The sequence below is a fragment of the Mauremys reevesii genome, linkage group 2 (assembly GCF_016161935.1).
Source record: "Mauremys reevesii isolate NIE-2019 linkage group 2, ASM1616193v1, whole genome shotgun sequence".
In the NCBI taxonomy this organism is placed as follows: Eukaryota; Metazoa; Chordata; order Testudines; family Geoemydidae; genus Mauremys; species Mauremys reevesii.
Window position 1 is genome coordinate 53,538,768 of NC_052624.1, and position 13,976 is coordinate 53,552,743.

Here is a 13,976-nt window from a genome sequence, read left to right on the forward strand (position 1 = left end):
TTTCTCAAGAAAGGTTTGGATGAAGGAATAGTCTACAGTCAAGTAAATTGTGATTTGCTAAAACTAGCAGTAAATCAAGAGGAGTACATCCATTCAAATTAGTGAATATGCACTAGTGTAAATAAGACCAGAATCAGGCCCTGAGAGTTGATTTTTTTGTTATGATAAACTGAATAAAACTAGTGAACAAGGAAGTTAAATTTTTGTAAAAGCAATTTGGCCAAGAATTTCACTCTGACAAGCAGAAAAGGAAAGAGCTATTAGATGTTTTCTTAGTTAAGTGTTTGAGTTAAAACCTCGCTGCTGATTCTTTACTGCTTGATGGTAGAGCTGAGTGAATTATTCACAGTACAAAATTTCCTTCACTAATTTGGCCTCTTTTTTTTCCCTCATGGAATATCCATCAGAAGATCATGATTTCCTCAAACTTATCCCTCATTTAAATAGCCTTCAATTTTTAACCTGTAAACTGATTGCAAATATTTGAAATTCAAACTGTGTTGCTTAGTTGTGATTGATCAAACAGGTCACATGATATTGTCTATGTTCCCTAACTGGTTGAGTGTAGAAAAAAAATTACGTTTCCACAAATATTCACACAGGAGATTTCACTATTTGCTTTCTATGAACATTTTTGCCAGTAAAATTCAATTGCATCTATGTTCACATTAAGTAAACTCAAATGGTTTCTGGGTGACAATGGCCAAAGAAAATTAATAACTTTAATGAAGATTTGTGGACATTTTCTGTATTATTCATGAATCACTATTTTATAGAGATTTAGGAAATGAATTAGATAGAAACTACCTGCATAAGTGAACCAAACCACACTAAAAGTTTACAAAGACCAGGGACAGCAATAGGAATTCTTAAAAGAATCCAGAGTTCAAATGGAGAACTTGGAATTCTACAACAAATGCAACAAAAGCAGCAAACTGATAAAATTAAATCACTATATTGTGCACCGTTCTTCATATATTGCACTTTAATTAGCCAAGATTAAGAATCACAGAAGTGTAGCACTGGAAGGGACCTTAATAGGTCAACTAGCCCAGTTCCCTGCACTCAAGGCAGGATTAAGTAATAACTGGAGCATCCCTGACAGGTGTTTGCCTAAACTGTTCTTCAAAACCTCCAGTGACAGAGATTCCACAGCCTCCTTAAGCAATTTGTTCCAGTGCTTAACCACCCTGAAAGGAAGTTTTTCCTAATGTCCAACCTAAACCTCTCCTGCTGCGGTTTAAGTGCACTGCTTCTAGTCCTATCTTGAGAGGTTAAGAAAACCAAGTTTTCATCCTCCTCCCTGTAACAACCTTTAAGTACTTGAAAATTGTTATCATGTCCCCTCTCAGTCTTCTCTTCTCCAGACTAAACAAACCCAGTTTTTTCAATCTTTCCTTGTAGGTCATGTCTTCTAGACCTTTTATCATTTTTGTTGCTCTCCTCTGGACTTTCTCCAGTCTCTCCACATCTTTCCTGAAACTGCTCCAGTTAAGGTCTTATCAGTGCAGAATAGAGTGGAAGAATTACTTCTCATGTCTTGCTTACAACACTCCCGCTAATACATCCAAGAATGATGTTCACTTTTTTTGTAATAGTGTTACACTGTTAACTCATATTTAGCTTGTGATCCATTATAACCTCCAGATCCCTTGCTGCAGTACTCCTTCCTGGGCAGTCATTTCCCATTTTATAAGTGTGCAATTGATTGTTCCTTCCTACATGGAATACTTTGCATTGGTCCTTAATGAATTTCATCCTATTTACTTCAGACCATTTCTTCAGTTTATCCAGATCATTTTGATTTATAATCCTATCCCCCAAAGCACTTGCAACCCCTCCCAGCTTGGTATTGTCTGCAATCTTTATAAGTGTTCTTTGTATACCATTATCTAAGTCATTGATGAAGACATTGAACAGAATTGAACCTAGGACTGATCCCTGTGGGACCCCACTCAATATGCCCTTCCAGCTTGACTGTGAACCACTGGTAACTACTCTCTTGGAACAGTTTTACACTAGTTATGACCCACCTTATAGTAGCTCCATCTAGGCTATATTTCCCTAGGTTGTTTATGAGAAGATCATACAAGATACTAGCAAAAGCCACATCTACTGCTTCCTCCCATCCAGAAGGCTTGTTACCCTGTCAAAAAGAGCTATTAGTTGCTTTTGACAATATTTGTTTTTTGACAAATTCATGCTGACTGTTATTTATCACCTTATTATCCTCTAGGTGTTTGCAAATTGATTGCTTGATTATTTGCTCCATTATCTTTCCAGGTAGTGAAATTAAGCTGTTTGTTCTGTAATTCCCTGGGTTGTCCTTATTCCCTTTTTTATATATTGGCACTATATTTGCCCTCTTCCAGTCCTCTGAAATCTCTCCCGTCTTCCGTGAGTTTTTGAAGATAATTTCTAGTGGCTCGGATATCTCCTCAGTCAGCTCCTTGCATATTCTAGGGTGTATTTCATCAGGCCCTAAGTAATTTTTAACATGTTATTTCCCTAATTTAGCCTTAGAGCCTACCTTATTTTTACTGGCATACTATGTTAGATATCCTATTGCTACTAACCTTTTTGGTGAAAACTGAAACAAATAAGACTTTTAGCACTTCTGCTGTTTCCACATTTTCTGTTATTTGTCTTTTCCCCCTCATTGAGTAATAAGTCTACCTTGTCCTTGGTCTTTCCTCTTGCTTCTAATGTATTTGTAGAATGTTTTCTTGTTACCCTTTATGTCTCTAGCTGGTTTAATTTAATTTTGTGATTTGGCCTTTCTAATTTTGTCCCTACATGCTTATGTTGTTTTTTTATATTCATCCTTTGTAATTTTAGTTTTAGATCATTGGAAATCTACCAGTTAAGCCAGGGTGGCCTCTTGCCATATTTCCTATCTTTTTCCTATGCAGTGGGATACTTTGCTTTTGTGAACTTAATCATGTCTCTTTGAAAAACTGCCAACTCTTTCAAACTGTTTTTTCCCTTAGGCTTGCTTACCATGGAATCTTACCTACCAACTCCCTGATTTTACTGAAGTCTGCCTTCCTGAAATCCATTATCTTTATTCTGCTGGTTTCGCTCCTACCATTCCTTAGACTCATGAGCATTATCCTTCCACGATCACTTTCACACAAGCTGCCATTCACTTTCAAATTCTCAACTAGTTCCCCCCATTTGTCAAAATTAAGCCAAGAACAAACTCTCCCCTCATTGCTTTCTCCATCTTCTGCAATAAAAAAAAAGTCTCCAATGCATTCCAAGAACTTGTTGGATAATCTGTGCCCTGCTGTATTATTTTCCCAACTGATGTCTGAAGTTCTCCCTCATCACCAAGTCTTGTGCTTTAGATGACTATTTAAATTGTTTTAAAAAGGCCTCATCTACCTCTTCTTCCTGGTTAGGTGGTCTGTAGTAGACCCCATCATGAAATCACCCTTGTTTTTTACTCCTTCTATCCTAACCCAGAGACTTTCAAGAAGTCTATCTCCTATTTCCACCTCATCCTCAGTGCAAGCATATAGATCTTTGATATACAAGGCAACACCTCCTCCTTTTTTTCCTTGCCCGTCCTTCCTGAGCAAAGTTGTACCCTTCTATATCAATATTCCAGTCATGTATATTATCCCACCAAATCTCTGTGAGGCCATCTATGTCATAGTTGTGTTTATTAACTAGCATGTCTGGTTCTTCCTACTTATTCCCCATACTTTTTGCATTAGTATACAGACATCTAAGATACTGGTTTGATTTCCCCTCTGGGGTCCCACTTATCTCTCCTTTGTCCCTGCTATAATTGCCCACGGTCACCCCAGAGTCCGACCCTTCACCCAGGTCTCCATGTTTTTGATTTACCTGTGGGCTTTTGTCTCCTGACCCCATCAAACCTAGTTTAAAGCCCTCCTCACTAGGTTAGCCATTCTTTTTCTAAAGATACTCTTCCCCTTCTTTGGTACATGGACCCCATCTCTGCTCAGCAGTCCTTCTTCCCAGAACAACATCCCGCAGTCAAGGTAATCAAAGCCCTCCCGAAAACACTATCCGCACAGCCGTGCATCCACCTCCAGGATACATCGCTCTCTGCCTGGGCCCCTACCTTTGACCAGAAAGGATTGAAGAGAACACCACCTCCAACTCCTTCACCCTTACTCCCAGAGCCCTGTAGTCACTTCTGATCTTCTCAGGGTCATACCTCTCTGTATCATTAGTGCCCACAAGGATGAGTAGCAGGGGTAGAAATCAGAGGGCCGGATGATCTTTGACAATCCTTCTGTAATGTTTTGGATACAGGCCTCTAGCATGCAGCACACCTTCTGGGATGCCATGTCAGGCCGACAGATGGGTGTCTCCATCCCCCTCAGAAGAGAGTCACCAACCACCACTACCCTATATTTCCTTTAGAGAATAGTGGCCATGATCCTCTCAGCCTTGGGAATACAGAGCTTCTTCTCCTTCACCTTTGGGAGAGATTCCTCATTCTTCATTGCCAGGATAGCACAACAGTTCTCCATCACTATGTAATGGGTTGGGAGCAGGAGTGAAGCACTGCTTGCCACCAGAAGTAACTGGCAGCCAGTATCCTCCCTGTGACAGAGCCGTATCCTCCTCCCCGAGTGGTGTTACAGCAGCTGTCTCTATGTGGATAGCTTCCTCAGCCTTGAAGGTCTCCATATGAATATTCTCGATGAATTTCTCATGTGCACGGACACTCCTCATCCTATTCATCTTCTCCTGTAGCTCTCCTGCCTGCTTCCTGAGCTATTCCACCAGCAGACCCTTTTCACACTGGACGGCCTCCCCAGCCTGGCTTTCTGTGGGTGGCAAATATAGGCCACAGTCTCTGCAAATCCACACCAGGATCTGGGTAGAGGCATCCATGGGCAGGTTCTCTGTCTGGATACAGGTGCAGGTGGAAGAGACAGGGGAAGCACTGGCACTGATGACGCAGCCTTTCCTAACCATAGCGATATTACGTCTCTGTCCCGCAAACTTCCATTCAAACTCCCCTGTTTGCTGTCCCCTGTCTGTTAGCTCCCCTTGGGTGCTTGGCCTCTGGCTTTTAAGCCCTTCTTTCTTAGGTCAGTCCTACCCCCTCCATTAATCACACAGGGGGAGGGTGATCATCAAGCTGATCCAGGCTGATCAAAGATGATCAAGGGAACAAAGGCTCAAACAGTCCCCAAACACACAATCCTAGCTGACACTGTAACTTTAAGTAACCTGAAAGAAAGGAAAAAACAAAAGTCAAACAGGCTCATTCACCCCAAGATTAGTACTCTCACCATGTTCAGTGGGTTGGATCTCCTCCTGTGCCTCTCAAACTCCCCTGTTTTCTGTCCCCTGACTAAGACTATGGGCATGGCTACACTTGCAGATGTAGAGTCCTGTGAGTTAAACCCACCTTCGTAGAGTGCAGCAGGGAAAGCGTTGCAGTCTGTCCACGCTTACAGCTTCGAGTGCACTGGCATGGCCACATTTGCAGCACTGGCAGCGGTACTGGGAGCGGTGCATTATGGACAGCTATCCCAGCATGCAGGTGACTGCAACGTGCTTTTCAAATGAGGGGGTGGAGTGTGACAGGGAGTGTGTTGTGTGTATGTGGGGGAGAGAGAGTGGGTTTTTGAGATGCTGAGAGTGTGTCAGTATGCTGTCTTGTAAGTTCAGACCTCCCTCCCTCCCCGCCTCTCTCTCACTCACTCAAACCAAACAGTAAATGTTTGCTTTCTCTTGGAGCTGATAAGCAGCTGGTTTCTCTGAAACGGCGCTTTGATAGGGCATTTCCACATTCCTGCAGCCGATTTCACAACAATGACAAAAGTGGTCACTTGACTTAGGGGGATTATGGGACAGGCAGGCAGTGAGGTGGGAAGGAGAGTTTATATGCAAATGATATGGTGATCAGCATAATAGAAATGCTTAGCTAAGCACAAAGTCACACACACTATCCTACTTCATAGCTTCTTGGAGCTCTCTTGCCAACAGGCTGTCACGTTCTTCTTTCTCCCTTCTCCTTCCACTACTGGTAAAGCACACAGTGCCAAAGCATCCAAACAGAATCACATGACTAAGAGTGTACTTAAACATGGGCTCGGTTGGGCTTCATAGTTCCACCCCATGTGGGGAGAAGGGTGGAGCTGTATTGTGCCAGGAGGAGCTCCAGGAGGCATTGTGCCTGCTTTAGCCCAGAAGCAAGCACCCATCCTCCTAATGCACAGGAGGAACACAGCCACTGTTACATCCCTTCAGCGGGTCTGACATGCAGACCAGTATAGAGATGGGGCAAAGATCTGATCCCTCTTGGGACCAGATGCCTGCACGATGGCTGTAATTTTGACTAGCACATGAACACAAGCACAAGAGGGAATGGATTCTCAAGCGCATATTTTAACAAATGTAATTCAGGAAAACAGCTAGAGTGGAGTGTTTAGTCCACTCTACAAACGCAGTGATCCTCTTTGGAGCAGGGATCATCTTTTTGTTCTGTAGTTTGTACAGTGCCCAGCATAATGGGGTCCTTGTCCATGATGGGAGCTTCTGGGCGCTACAGTAATACAAATAATAAAATCATCCTATAATCTCTGCCTAGAATATTCCTAGCTCCCTGCAGCCTGGCTTCCTGTTATAAATTTAAAGAGCCTGTACATAGATCCTCAGTTGTATAACTTTAATTTTGACAAGCACGTGAACACAAGCACAAGAGGGTCAGGCTTCTCAAGCCCATATTTTAATAAGTGTAATTTCAGGAAAATAGCTAGAGTGGAGTGTTTAGTCCACTCTACAAACGCAGTGGTCACAATTATACACCCCTAGTGTAGATCATATGGATGGAAAGGGCATCCTGAATCATGTAGCTCAGTGGTCCCTAACCTTTCCGTCTGGCGGGCGCCAGATGAAGGACCGTGGCGGCGGTCGAGCATCCGCTGAAATGCCGCTGAATTTCTGCGGCATTTTGACAGTGACGCCTCTCGATGACATCGCTTGTCGGCGGCAAGCAGCGTCATCAAGAGGTGTCGCCGCCAAAATGCCGCTGAAATTCAGCGGCATTTCAGCGGATGCTCGACCGTCGGCCAGGATGCAGGTGCATTTAGATGCCCCCGCGGGCACCATGGCACCTGCAGGCACCGCGTTGGGGACCCCTGATGTAGTTCATCCTCCTGCTCGAAGGCCTGTTCCTGTTCCCGCTGAGGTCAATGGCAAAACTCCCATTGATTTCCAAGGTACAAGATGAAGCTCTAACAGAGGATTGTGCTCTTCCCTATTCCCTTAATGGTAACATCTATCCCTGTGCTGAGGGGCAGAACTGGTAGAATCAATTTTTTGACTCAGTGAATTCAGTGGGGCTCCATGCAGGCACAAAGCAGATTGTTTGATCTTACTTTCGTATTTGTCTACCGGTAAACAAATGCCTCTTAGCAAATGAAGTCTACTGCATTTTAAAACTATCCCCTTTGGACCCAATTCAGAAAAGCATCTAAACATGTATGTAAGGCCATTCCTATTCAGGAAAGTACTTAAGCATGTACTTAAATTTAAGCTCCTGAATAGGAACCCTGGAGAGTATGTAACTTCTTTTGTACACTGTTTCAATAGCATAGCTCTACTCCTGAAAAATGTCAAAACTGAGTGTTCGGTCTGTCTCTAACATTAAGTACTTCTGATGTTTTAAAAAAAAAAACCTCAGCATCACAGAAATGCAAATAAAAACACTTCACAGAAAGTCACAATAGAAACAAATTTTTTTATCAGCATCTCTGGCTTTCACATGTTTTTGCATAATGAAAGGGCTAATATAACATAACAAATCCTAAACTGTTTTCGCAAGGAGTGGAAAAAAGATGTGTAAAAGTATGCTCTGTCTTGCTTCCTCCTGTTCACAATGTATCTAAATACAACAAATGGTGTTCTTGCTCTTTCTGTCTGTTTCTCAATCTGTTTGGATAGTTGCCATCATTCTGCAGCCAACCATAATATTTGACACTTCCTGACATCATGAAAGCCACCATCTGTCTATCATTGAAGCCCTGTACATTTTAAAGACTGCTTGGCCTGATCTTTAATGAAGCTTCACTGTGAATGCATAGATCAGTTTAGATGGAATACTGGGAACATCTGACAAAAGGAATCTGTGTAAAATCACATTTTAGTTAGATTCAGTCTCAAAACAAACGGAAATATCAAGACCTTCTTGCAGGCAGGGGTGAGAAAGCTTGGGACACTTTCAATTAGACTGAGGTTCAAATTCACCTCAGAAGGTTTGGAGAATGAAGCTGAGCTCTAGAAACTAGCCTAAAACTCATATCAATCTGTAAACCTTTCTCCATTAGCCACCTAACTGCAGCCTTGCAAAATCAATTACAAAATGCCACTGTTTAGAAAGGATATACAATCTAGAATGGATTATCAATTTAAAATTGGTATCAATACTGCCACTGATGTTCAGATTTCATGTTTAGGGCTTATATAAAAAAATTTCTTCCAAATTTTTATTTGTTGAATATTTTCCAAGAAGCTGAAAAATTCAAGAGGGAAGAAATCTGGTTCTGAATTGCAACTATGTTGCAGGTATGTTGACCAAAACATACTTTAAAGTGGGCAATGGATTATCTCTCTTGGTAATATGTGGGGCTCACATGTGCAGTAAGTGTGCCCTGCAAAGTCTGTTCAAGTCAATTCAAGCTATCAGAGCACAATCTTCTGAATGTCAGGCTACTTTTATTTGGTTCCCTAAGTATGGTTTTAGGGAACCAATTTTTTATCATCTGAGTTTGAAAATCTTGGCCTTTGACCACCCAAATCCAATGTCCTCTTCTGCAAAATGAGAATGATTTATTTCTTTGCTTGCTTGTTTAGGGCTAGAGATGAAGAATGCTTTGCTGAACTCTCCAGCATGCAGACAGAGTGTGTCTACTACAAATCCTTCATGGGGTACAATCTGTCCACCCCACATGGACTTGTCCCGCACAACAGGCTGGTGCAGGTAATGGAAGGAAGGAAGATCCCTCCAGAGTGGCACCTTGGCACCCCTTTTCTCTATTCCCTTCCCATGCTCTTCTCCCTGCCTGCCCACCCCTATGTTTATAGAGAGAATATATGCTGTACTCACCTGCAGCTGGGCCTGGTCCTTAAGCAGGCCATGCAAGTGAGAGGAAAGTCTCCTTGTGAGCAAGCCGTGCAAAGGCCAGCCAGAATATGACCGTGAACAAACCTCACAGGAGTGCAGTGAAGCTATGCATTCCTTAAGGCTTACGTGCTTAAGACCTTAGATGGAGGTGCTATAGAAGAGGAAAGTGATAATACTTAATTTCACATATTGCCCATCAGGAAAATGATACTGTATAGACATGGTTAATGGCCATGTGCTAGTGATATAATACACATCAAATACTTCCTACATCTGCCAGTAATCAAAATAATAATTTCATATCAAGGTAACTATATGCATGGCAGGTCTATGCCAGCAATGTTCTCTGCTGCTAGCTTGCTTCTCTGGAGGGGTGGTATTACAGTTGCTAGCCCTGTGTATCTCTCTTAGGCACTTATATGGCTATAGTATCTGAGCACTTCACAATCTTTGATGTGATTAGCCTCACATCACCCCAGGAGGTAGGGAAGTGCTGCTATTCTCATTTTACAGATTGGGAAACAAGGCACAGAGAGGTTAAGAGACTTGCCCAAAGTCACACAGGAAGTGTGTAGCAGAACGGGGAACTGAAGGCAGGTCTCCTAAGCTCTAGGCCATTGGACCATTCTTCCCTTCTCTCCTTCCTTTTGGCCTGCCACTATTTTCACTGCTGGCACGGTGCACTGGGAATTAAATTGTTGGAGCTGGGACTTTGAAGATCAGTTCTTGCTAAGGGTAGTTTTACTCCTTCCTTGGTTTTATTTCTATTATATGTTTAAAAATTACCGAATTGTGCATTGTTAATGAGAGATCCCATGCTGCCAGCCATGAGCAGAGACGGGTGGCCCTTGGAGCTGGTTTGACTAGCAGGAGAACCTCACTGCAAGCACTAGAGGCATCAGTTCAGACACAAGTAGCCAGTTCAATGAGTGGGGAAGTCTTTCTCCTACTGACAGTGGAGTGGACACAGATGCTGATTCCCACACTCCAGCAGTTCCCACTGGCATACCACCTATACTAAGGATTGTGAACTGGGGAAGGGAGGGCCATATGCACCAGTCTCTCAGAGTTCCTGCACCAGGGGAGTTCTCTCCTAAGCTGCTGCTGCCTTATTACCATCACTGTCTTGTAGCCAGTTGAAACTAAAGGGAGATTCCTAAAGTGGCACTTGTCACTGACACCTTTTTCTCTTACAGAAAGTGCTAAAGGATTTTGAATGACCATAAGCACTCGGTCCTTGGTTTTACATCTCAGCCAAAAAAGACTCTAAGCCCCACATAGCACATGTGTTGGTTAAGACACAGTCTACTGAATCACCAGCACCAGTTGCTGCAGCACATGTATTTATTTCTTTTTTTTTTCTTTTTTATAGGCCTCTGATCCAAGGAAAGGAGGAGACAGAAAATATAAAAGGTAAATTGAACTATGTAAGAAAGCAAATGAGTCATCCAACCACATACATAATAAGTACCCTCATCCTCTATAAACGCTTCATTTCCATCGCTCAGCAGAGTAACATTCAGTTGTCTCTAGATTTTCATTTGCAAACCAAAAGTGAGATGTGATTTTGTACAGCACTTCCATTTACTATGGAATTAAGACTAATGCATTTAAACATGGGCACGGGCTTTTAGCTCAGTAAGCTACATGGGAAAAAAGAATGCAGATTGGTTAAATAAGAAATAAATTATTTGGAGCAGCTGTTCTGTTTTGGAGAATTTTTTTCAATATTGATTAAAACCTCTTATTTTGTTTTGTGTGCCCAAAACTGGGGCAGAGTAATCAGTGTGACTCAAAGACTGTTTCATGCCAAAAATGATGTGGACTAATAAAGTTAGTCATGGTCATGAAGGGCTGCCATACCTATAATGCAGCTTTTGGTTACTCATCTGACCACCAAGCCATTGACAGATTTATCCTCACAGGCTCCTATGTCAGAAAAAAACAACCTTCTTTGTTGGCAGGGGTTTGAAGATAGGCATGAGTTGCCATGAACAGTAGAGGCTGTGAGAAGTTATTCAGTTGTGGGGGTCATTTTATTTTATTTGGTTTGATTTGCTAAGGGGAAATTTAGATAAGCGCTGCATGTGGTGCGATTGCTAAAACTGAACCCCCATTTTATTCTCTTTGATTTAGCTAAAATTGCTTCTTGTTTTTGAAATAGCGATGGCTACGTTTGGAACGAAAGCAATAAACCAAGAGAAATTAGAGAAGCTCTAAGAATTATTCTAAATCCTCACCAGTCCATCAATATCCAGGGTTTCCCAGTAATCTGAAGCACTGTCATTTCAGTATGTTTTACATTCTTTGTTATGTATTTATTCTTTACAACTTTCCATGGGAAGAATGCTCCTTAAGGTAGTATAAGACAGCCTTAATCTTAATAGACTACCTTAAAAAAACTGTAGCATGGCTACAATTAGAAGTTGGCTAATTGTTAAAAAAAAAGCGTAAAGAATAGTCCTTTTACAGGCTGCTACCTTAAAAAAATTACAGAATGGCTGCACTCATTTTAAGTCTGTCTCTGTAAATGAAAAATATCATAGGACTTGGTTGCTGACATACAGTCGTGTGTATTTCATGTGTAAGAGGAGGTTATAGCCTGGGACTCAGGAGATCCAGGGTCTGTTCCCATCTCCACCATAGACTCCCTTTGTGATCTTGGGCAAGTCACTCAATCTCTCTGTCACTCAGTTCCCCACCTATAAAATGGGAAATAATACTTCTTTTCTCTCACCTTTTGTCTCTCTTGTCTATTTAGATTGTAAGATCTTCAAGGCAAAGATTCTCTCACACTTTGTGTCTATCCAGTGCTTAGCACCATGATCTCTGACCTCACTGGGTTTTGTAGTGTTACTGTAATACAAATAATAAATATTATATTAATTATTATCATTATTTAAGTTCCTAACATAACAGTGCACAGCTCACAGAATACTAGGAAATCGTGGCTAGCTTTTGAGAAGGCTAGTTTTACTGTTGCTCTATAGTAGGGTGGATGGAAAAAATATTAGAATTATTGACAAAGTGATTAAGGGTTCTGCTTTATGGTGTAAGTGTGTCATGTTCAAAGTCTGGCTTTGCTTCTCATACCTATGCCTCTCATTGGACAATGTTTTCATTCAATAAGAGAGACTCTTGATGCCCTGTATTGATTCTTAATATAGCTGCTTGAAGAACATTCTTCCTGACTAAACTGTAAATGGGGTGGGGAGGGAATGCAACTATTGAAAGAAAGCCGTAGAATTTTTCTCCGGGGTTTGTGTTATTTTGCCTCCATCCCCTCTTAGTGTGTTTCGCTTTGTTCCAGGACTGTAGTTGTACTTCACTGAGGTTACTCAGTGGATCAATTCCTATGATCTTTATGTTCTCTGTCTACCTTTCTTCCTTTTCTTTTGTAACTATTCAGCTTGGAGCCTTTGCTCCCATTAAGTCTATGGGGCTAGTACCTGTTGGACTGTTAGGAAGTGAGGGGAATGATCCACATATTCTGAAAATGTAAGGAAATGCAATGAATACAATTTCCTCAATGTTATCCTCAGGTTAGCTCTGAGCACTACCTTCATTTTATACTAACGTTCAATGGTAGTTGAAGGTTCTGACATCAAAATACCTCACAGGATCAGGCCCATACAATGTGCAATATTATGTATTTATGGATAAGAAACATCCCATCACCAGACTGAGTAATCTATTGTATTTCCCATGGAGTCATCCCAGCAGAGCTGCATTTACTATCTCTTTTCCTGTTTAAAGGAGTCAGCCTAAATTCAAGCACCTATCAGCTACCCACTGGGCATGGCTGTTCTCTAATAGTTCATTGTGCAGGCACCATTGATTGGGTGTGCAGGCTATTTGCACAGTCCCTGCTTTGCAGACAAACAAAGAAAGGGAGAAGGAGAGGAAAAAGTATTAATTATATATAAGCCAGACCCAACAAAAGAACCTCAAAGCAATCTATCAAATTAGCTAAGCACATGTGCTTGACCTGTAATGGTCTACTATCTATCTATAATGCAAGGACCAGGACAGTCAAATAAAATAAAAATTGGTTTTAAATAGTTTGTTTTCAGATTTGTCTCTGATTCTGGTTAGTCTATTGATTCATTTATAAATGAAATTCGGATTATACCAAAATCTTTCAGGGAAAATCATATTAATAGAAATGTCAGCATTTAAGGCCACAAAGGACAATTAGATTGTCTAGTCTGATCTCCTGTATTTCATGTATTATACCCAGTTACCCCCACATTGTGCCCAACAACTTGTGCTTGTCATCGGCTGAAGCATGTCTTCCAGAAAGGCATTCAGTTTTGATTTGAAGATGCCAGAATGAGAGCTGGACAAAGCAACGACATAAAGTAAGAAGTGACACAAATTACCAAAACTCAGACCAAACCCAAATCAAAACTTTTTTGAGATTTTAAAAAGTGTGACAATTTTAAAGAAATGATTTCTCAGTTGGTTCACCAGAACTCAACTCCATTGCCATGTCCTTGTGAAAGTGAATGGCTGCAGTCTACAGTCTTTAGTAAAGAACCTTTGTACATTTTGACAGTGAAGCATAATCTACCCTTCTCCATAAAGGTGGACAACAATTCATGGAGGTCTGGCTTCCACTACAAACACAGTATACTAATGCAACGATGAGCTGCTTGGTTTATAAATATGGCATTTGGGGGATTTCATGTTTACGCGCATACAATTTTGTTAGAACTCCAATGAACTCTGGATAGAAGCCCAGCTTAAAAATTCTCCTTTATAGCAGTGAGCCATCACGCCACACAAATGCCAGCAAAATGAAATGAATCAGAACTGTAACAGTGTAGCCACTGTCAGAATTAGAATCTGATTC